The sequence below is a fragment of the Syngnathoides biaculeatus genome, chromosome 6 (assembly GCF_019802595.1).
Source record: "Syngnathoides biaculeatus isolate LvHL_M chromosome 6, ASM1980259v1, whole genome shotgun sequence".
NCBI lineage: Eukaryota > Metazoa > Chordata > Actinopteri > Syngnathiformes > Syngnathidae > Syngnathoides > Syngnathoides biaculeatus.
Window position 1 is genome coordinate 10,805,062 of NC_084645.1, and position 7,727 is coordinate 10,812,788.

Genomic DNA, 7,727 nt, shown 5'->3' on the forward strand with positions numbered 1-7,727 from the left:
GCAAAATACTAAAATATATGCTTAATTCTTGCAACAACAAAAAAGAAATCAGTAAAAAAATTTTTTGCAATAATTCAAATCATTGTTACATTAAAAGTTGCTGTCGTTTTTGTGTTTGGTGCTTGGAATGTATAATTTAAGACACCTTTAGCTGTCACATTTATTGTTCATTTATGTTGTACAGTTTTTTTGTTCGTTTGTTTTTTTCAAATGAAACAATTACTTTAGGACTTTAGGTAGTATGGGAAAGGATCTCTTTGTCCTAACAACACTCAAGCAATAATGCTACCAGACATTTTGACATAGTAAACAATCATTCGTCCCTTCAGCATTTTCGTCTTCTTTTCCTTTCGGCTTGTCCCATTAGGGGTCGCCACGGCGTGTCATCTTAGATGAACGCATATTTTGTTTGACACAGTTTTACGCCGGATGCCCTTCCTGACGCAACCCCTCTGCATTTAGCCAGGGAGAGAAGCTTACAGCACCCGTTATTCCTAGGTGGTCTCCCATTCAAGTACTAACCAGGGCCAAACCCACTTGGCTTCTGAGACCTGACCAGTTCAGGCGTTCTCAGGGTAGCGTGACCGTAAGCCCCTTTCAGCATTTTGTGATCACTTATTTTTTTCTGTTGTAAGTCGCTTATAACTATTGAAAGAGGAAGCTATTAAAGTGTTGGTTTCTCAGTGCTTTAGTCAAAATAGCAAGTCTTTGAAAGTCAACAGGTTCAAATCCAAGTGGAGTCACCAGTTGTTGCTGCGCAAGTCCAACTCGAGTTGCTTCGAGTCTTTTCACATTTTGTGGAGTCGAGTCTGAAGACATCAAATTTATGACTTGAGTCTAACTGGAGACTGAGACGTGTGACTCAAGTCAACACCTCTGGCTCAGTGGATGTAATCTTTTTATTTTGAAAAACCAGTTGCTTTTCACCTTGGTCAGTACATATAGTAGTCATTATGACGAGACTAAGACCTTCAAAAATGTCGAAGGTCTTGGTCTTGTCATTTACAACACGGTAAAAGGGGGCTGTAGTGTACATTTGCTTTCATCTGTGTTAAAACAGTGGGAGCAATTTTTCAATTTGCTGTGGATGAATATGAGACAGGCGCAACAAAGTGGCCAACAGGTAAGCAGATCGGCTTCCCACTTCAAAGTCATGGGTTAAAATATAATAAAATCCTTCCTGTGTGGAGTTTGAATTGAATTTTGGGTGTCTGTATTGTTTATCTCCAGGTACTCCAGTTTCTTCCACATTGCAAAATCATGCATGATAGGTTAGTTGAAGACTAAATTGTCTCAAAGTGTGAATGGTTGTCTGTTTATACCAGGTGTCAGCAACCCCAAAAAGAAACCACAGGTGTATCAAGTTAGATGTCGAATGGGTAGATCAAGGAAAACAGCAGCAGTTGACGACCGAAACATGAAGCTGTAAAGAAAGACCATAAAACAACTTTTAGTGACATGAACAACCTTGAGAGGGCAGTAGTGACTGCATCATAATCAACTGTTTGCAGAAGACATAAAAGAGAAGAGGCTATACAAGAAGATGGAAACCAGCAACAAGAATAGAAAGGGCAGACTGACTATGCTCAAACACTTTAGAAACTAGATTAAAAAAGAAAACACTTTTTTGGACCAATGAAAACAAATATTAACTTCCCCCTCAAATTAAGAAAATGTTTAGATTTGTTCTGACATGACGGTTAAAGCAGTTATTGCACACAAAACATTTGAAACTGTTATTTCCAGGAAAACATTTGTTAAAGATAGCGACTACTGTAGATTGCTGTTGGTGCAGTGACATACTGCATGTGGTTGGGCTGTCTCACTTGGCCCCAAAGCAAGTGGACTGTAAATGTGAAAACATAAGATACATATCTGTCAATTTTGTTTGGAACATGTGTCAACCCTTTGCACAAAGTTGTGTAAGTTCTTGGATAATCACTGCTGATGAGCAAACCAACAGTGCAGACTGTAAATCTGGATTGTATTCTATTCTTCACTCAAACGACACAAATACATTTTGGGCAGGTTGTCCATCCATTTTCTTTCTACAGATCCATCCATCCATCCATCCATCCATCCATCCATCCATCCATTCATCCATCCATCCATCCATCCATCCATCCATTTTCTTAGCCGCTTATCCTCACAAGGGTCGCGGGAGTGCCGGAGTACAAGTTATTAAAGTTATCCAATAAAGCCTCAGTCCAACACATCCTTTCATCCATTTTCTGAGCCACGTATCCTCACGAGGGTCGTGGGAGTGGTGGAGCCAATCCCAGCTGTCAACGGGCAGGAGGCATGAGACACCCAGAACTGGTTGTCAGCCAATCGCAAGGCACATGAAGATAGACAACAGTTGCACTCAGAATCACACCGAGGGGCAATTTAGCATCCAATTAAATGTTGCATGTTTTCGGGATGTGGGAGGAAGTTCCTGGGAGAAAAAAAAAACATGCGGCGTAGGATCTCAGTCACGAATCAGTCACAGGCTTTATCCGCACGATGTCACCAAACCGTTAAAAGTCGATTCCATGGCTGACTTAATGGTCAGTTTTATTTTGCAGATACTGCAGTCATTTCGGCTTTTATCGTAACAACAGCTTTCACTTAGCGTACAGCCCACAGTGCTTGTTCGTGAACATTGAAAAAGTTAATAAAGAATACATGGCCATAAACTGAATATTGATGTGAGAGAGTGAGTGCACTGGCCTTACTTAAGGCCTCCGTGACTTGTGCAGCCCCCTACAGTAAGACGCTGTAGGCTTCTGTGGAGAAGCACTGACGGCAGAGAATTATTAACAGGACAATTTTACCAGAAGGAGTGCCAGAGAGAGGGTAAAATTACATTTTAATGCCAATAAACCTCGTTGGATCGGATTGAGACAGTGAAAATGCGGGGCGGGCCGGGGGTGGGGAGGGATGATGACAGATGGTGAGCATCAGATAGAGATATAGTAAGAAAGGGAGGGGGAGCAGGGGCTGGCTCGGAAAACGTTCTTTTATCACTGTCTTAAATTCTAATCTCGTTACGTCTTGTTATAAAATTGAAATTGCCGTGAACACTTAGGTCTTTCAAAGTGTAATCACATAACTGTAAAGTTTTGAGAACAAAGGTCTGCCACGTGTCTTTCTGTCACTTTCGCTCTCCTTTTCTCTTGCTGTCGTTTAAAAAAATAGATAAAATACAACAGTCTCCTCTAAGATCATCACAAAGCCACTCAGACTCTACTCCACTACTTCTTCGTGTCTTACCACAGAGAAACATAAGACAGACTATTGATTACGACTGGCACATCTTTCCTAAGGGGAATATTGTGTGACTACTACTCAGACACCGCAGGAGATAAAAATATCATAAAAAACAGTATGCTGATGGCAACAAATACAAGCTCAGGCCAGGTCTTCATATTATAGACATGGGGGTATTGTTTGCTCATTAGAGAGATTTTTCTATTTATGTCAGCAGGTGCAGTATCTCCCTATCCTATATATTAAAATTAGTCTGGGACTCTCTTTCACTGCCTGACTTTCAACTGACCTCAACACAACAAGGGCTCACATTCCACATTCGGCTTTTGGCTTTTTACAGTGCTGTGCAAAAAAAAAAAAAAAAAAACAGGCTAAGACTACTTTGGTGTAGCTTTTCAAGGAAGTCATTTCAGAGTCACAACTGACTACTCCCAAAGCATTGTTGAGACACCATGCATGTTTCAAAGAAGAAAGCACACAGCAAAACATAGTGTTAAAATTTCAGGGTTAAATTTTTGGGTGGTGATTTTAACTCCCCAAGTGTCATTTTGATATTTCACATTTTTTCTGATTACCGGTGCCAGCTTATAAATATATTTTAAAATAGGAAAATGCAACCTTTAGCTACAACTAGAGTTATAGCAAAAGCTATAGGTCAAGGTTGCTTTTTTCTTGCCTATTTTGAACACATTTTTGGATGCAAAATTCAAAATTGATCTCAGTATTTTTCTCTATCATGTCAAGGTTTTGAACAACAGACCCATACATCCATTTTCCAAGATGAATTTCTTCAAAAGGCTTTGTGGAATGCTGGACCCTATCCGAGCTAACTTTGGGCAAAAGGCTGACTACAGATCCATGTTTTCTTTAAAAATGTGAAAAATACTGTTCCTAACCTTATAAAACTTCTCAAATATTGTCATACTGGAAATATGAAAGAAACTGGAACTACTGCAATGTTTATTGAACACAATTATGTTTTAAAAAGTGGTGAACCTGGTGAACGACATGTTAGCACATCCCCTCACAGTTCTGAGAATTTGGCCTCAAATCTTGGCCTTGCCTGTGTGGAGTTTCCATGCTCTCCCTGTGCTTTCGTGGGTTTTCTCTGGTTTCTTCCCACCTTCACAAAACATGCATGGTAGGTCAATTGAAGACTATAAAATGTCCATAGATTTGAATCTAAGTGCAAATGGTTGGTTGGTTGTATGTGCCCTGCGATTGCCTGGCAACCAGTTCAGGGGGGTCCCTGCCTCCCTGCCGACGATGGGTCAGATAGTCTCCAGCATGCCCACAACCCCCTGGGTGTTTTACAACGCATATGGCACAAATACCTACTATGCTTGCTTTCTGTTTGCAGAGATCGACAGTAGTGATCTGTTGGGCGCTACGTGCACCTCCCACCGCATTGTTTCAAAAGTGCACAAACAAGTTGTCACATAGCTCTAGATGAGTCCAGTCATTATCACAATTTTGGGAGGGGAAACTGTCAAGAAAAAAAAACATGACGCAAAAAAAAAAAAACCTGAGTGCAATTTTGGAATGAGTATGGCAATTTTTCTTTTAATCATCATAAAAATGTCACAGATTTTTTTTCTAAATTGTTCCCTAGTTACTTTCCAGGGATGTAGATTGTATCAACAATTTTTTGGGTGACTGAGCAGATGTGTAACAGTTTCTGGTTCCATTAAGGATGTTCTTCTTCTTTTTTTTTTGGCTTCTCCCGTTAGGGGTCGCCACATCTTTTTCCATCTAAGCCAATCTCGTGTATCTTTTTCTCTAACACCCACTCTCCTCATGTCTGTCTGTTTCTTTCGGCTTGTCCCTTTCGGGGTCGCCACAGCGCATCATCTCAGATGAACGCATATATATGTTTGGCACAATTTTTACGCCGGATGCCCTTCCTGACGCAACCCTTCTCAGGGAGTGGAGGCCCCAGTGGGATACGAACCCACAACCCCTGGTTTACCAAACCAGCGCTCTAACCAATGAGCTACGGGGCCTCCCACTCTCCTCATGTCCTCCCTCAAAACATCCATCAACATTTTCTTTGGTCTTCCTCTTGCTCTTTTGCCTGGCAGCTCCATTCTCAGCACCCTTCTACCAATAAACTCACTCTCTCGCCTCTGAACATGTCCAAACCATCTAAGTCTGCGCTCTCTAACCTTGTCTCCAAAACATCCAACTTTGGCTGTCCCTCTAATGAGCTCATTTCTAATTCTGGATTTCTATTACAAACCCAATTTAAATTAAGTTAGGACATTGTTTTAAACATAATTAAAAAAAAAATAATTGAATACACTACAAAGACATGATTTTTGATGTTCAAACTGATTAACTTCATTTTTAGCAAATAATCATTAACTTGGAATTTTATGGCTACAACACATTCCACAAAAGCTGGGACAGGGTCACATTTACCAGTGTTATGTGACCTTTTCTTTTATCAACATTGAATAAACATTTGGGAACTGAGGACACTAAATGTTGAAGCTTTGTTGGTGGAATTCTTTCCCATTCTTGCTTGATGTACAGCTTCAGCTGTTCAACAGTCCGAGTTCTCCATTATCATATGTTTGTTTATGTTTCATAATGCGCCATAGATTTTAAGTGGGAGGCAGGTCTGGACTGCAGACAGGCCAATCTAGTACCTGCACTCTTTTACTTTGAAGCCACATTGTTGTAAGACATGCAGAATGTCATTTAGCACTGTCTTGCTGAAAATTCACAGGGCTTTTTATGAGAAAGATGTTGCCTGGATGGTAGCATATGGTTCTCTTTGAGCATTAATGATGGGTTCACAGATGTGTAAGTTAACCATGCCATTGGCAGTAACACAGCCCCATCCCATCACAGAGGCTGGCTTTTGAACTTTGCGTCAATGACGTGCTGGTTAGGGTAACCCTAACCCTATTTCTAAAAACTATTTGAAATGTGGACTCGTTGGACCACAGACCACTTTTCTACTTTGCATCAATCCATCTTTGATGAGCTTGGGCCAACAGAACCCGAAGGCGTTTCTGGGTTTTGTTACTACACGGCTTTTGCGTTGCATAGTAGAGTTTTACTTACGAATGTAGCACCGAACTGTACATGGTTTTGGCCTTGCCACTTACATCCAGTAATTTATTCTGATTGTCTGAACCTTTTGATTATATTATGGACTGTAGATGATGAAATCCCCAAATTCCTTGGAATTGTCATGATCCTGCCGCTTCAGCACGAGCTGTGCTGGTGCCCGTGCGGCTGCGCTAATTGGGAGGCACACACCTGTGCCTCATGCGGGCTGATCATCCCCCGTATATATAGGACCCGGTGACGACTGGTCCTCCGCCAGTTCGTTGAGCTTTATGTCCCGTTCCAGCACACTCGTATCCCTGATTGAACCTGTGTGTACCGACCTTCGTCCGTTCTCCGACCAACCCTGTAAGCCTGACTCCTTGACACTTCTGCCTGCGTTGATTGTTTCCCCGTGTACCGACTCCTGCCTGTCCGCTCATCTGTTCTCGTCGCTCGACGTCCCAACTACCACTGCTGCACCGGACTGCCTGCTCGATCCCCGCCCTCTGCATACAATAAACGTGTCTCTTCTTGAACTACCTTGCGTCTTCCGAGTTCCTGCATTTGGGCCCTACCTCTCGTTCCGATGGGACGTGACAGGAATTGTACGTTGAGGAACATTCTCCTTATTCTCCTCAACTGTTTTCTCATGCCTTTGTAAATTTTAAACATCTATAGAAATGGAGTGCAAGTGCCCTCGCTCATACCTTGGAAGTTCATATAGATAATGAATAAGGGTTATTTCTTGCAAAGATTGAGTGGCCCCAGACCAAGCGAATAAGTCCCATGGGTCTGTATGTTCAAACACATGCAAGTGAATCGACACCGTCTCACATGCACAATAACTGTCAAGTGTAATAGTTGTGTCTTCATTGCTGGGGCTGTGGACCCCACCCAGATGAGAGGCGGGGTTAGGCCAAGAGGCCACCCAAGAGTGGCAAGGTGTACGGAACACCACCCACCCCCACCCAGGATGGTCCACCAGGCCCAACAAGGTGCCCAAAACTGGCCACACAGCGGAGGCCAAATGCCACTCACCCAGCCCCTCCCTGCAGCTCCATGTGCCCCACAAATGCCGCCTCCACCCATGCCATTATAGCCACTCCTCACCCAGCCAGAGGGTGAGATGGTGTCTCCCATTTGGTGCAAAGGAGGGTGGAAAGGGGCACCCAACAGGGGACCTCAGAGAGTAACCACTGGGCATAAGAGGGGACCCTCCACTCCAGGTTTCCATTCAGCCAAAGGAGCCCGGTCCAACTGGCAGTCAGTGGCCCTCCCCTGTGCATGAGTGGGGCTTGAGTGGATGTAGCAGTGCATAAAAATCTGGAGTGGTTTGGGATGATGTTGACAAGGGTATGGCTGCCGGGCACTATTGCTCAGCAGACATCAAAAGGTATTTTTCCCATTCAGTGATG

General features: G+C 42.8%; 1 pseudogene; it reads right to left on the reverse strand.

Moving 5' to 3' along the window:
• Positions 1 to 473: 473 nt before the first annotated feature.
• On the reverse strand, positions 474 to 592 carry LOC133502825 (5S ribosomal RNA; annotated as a pseudogene).
• Positions 593 to 7,727: the final 7,135 nt, after the last annotated feature.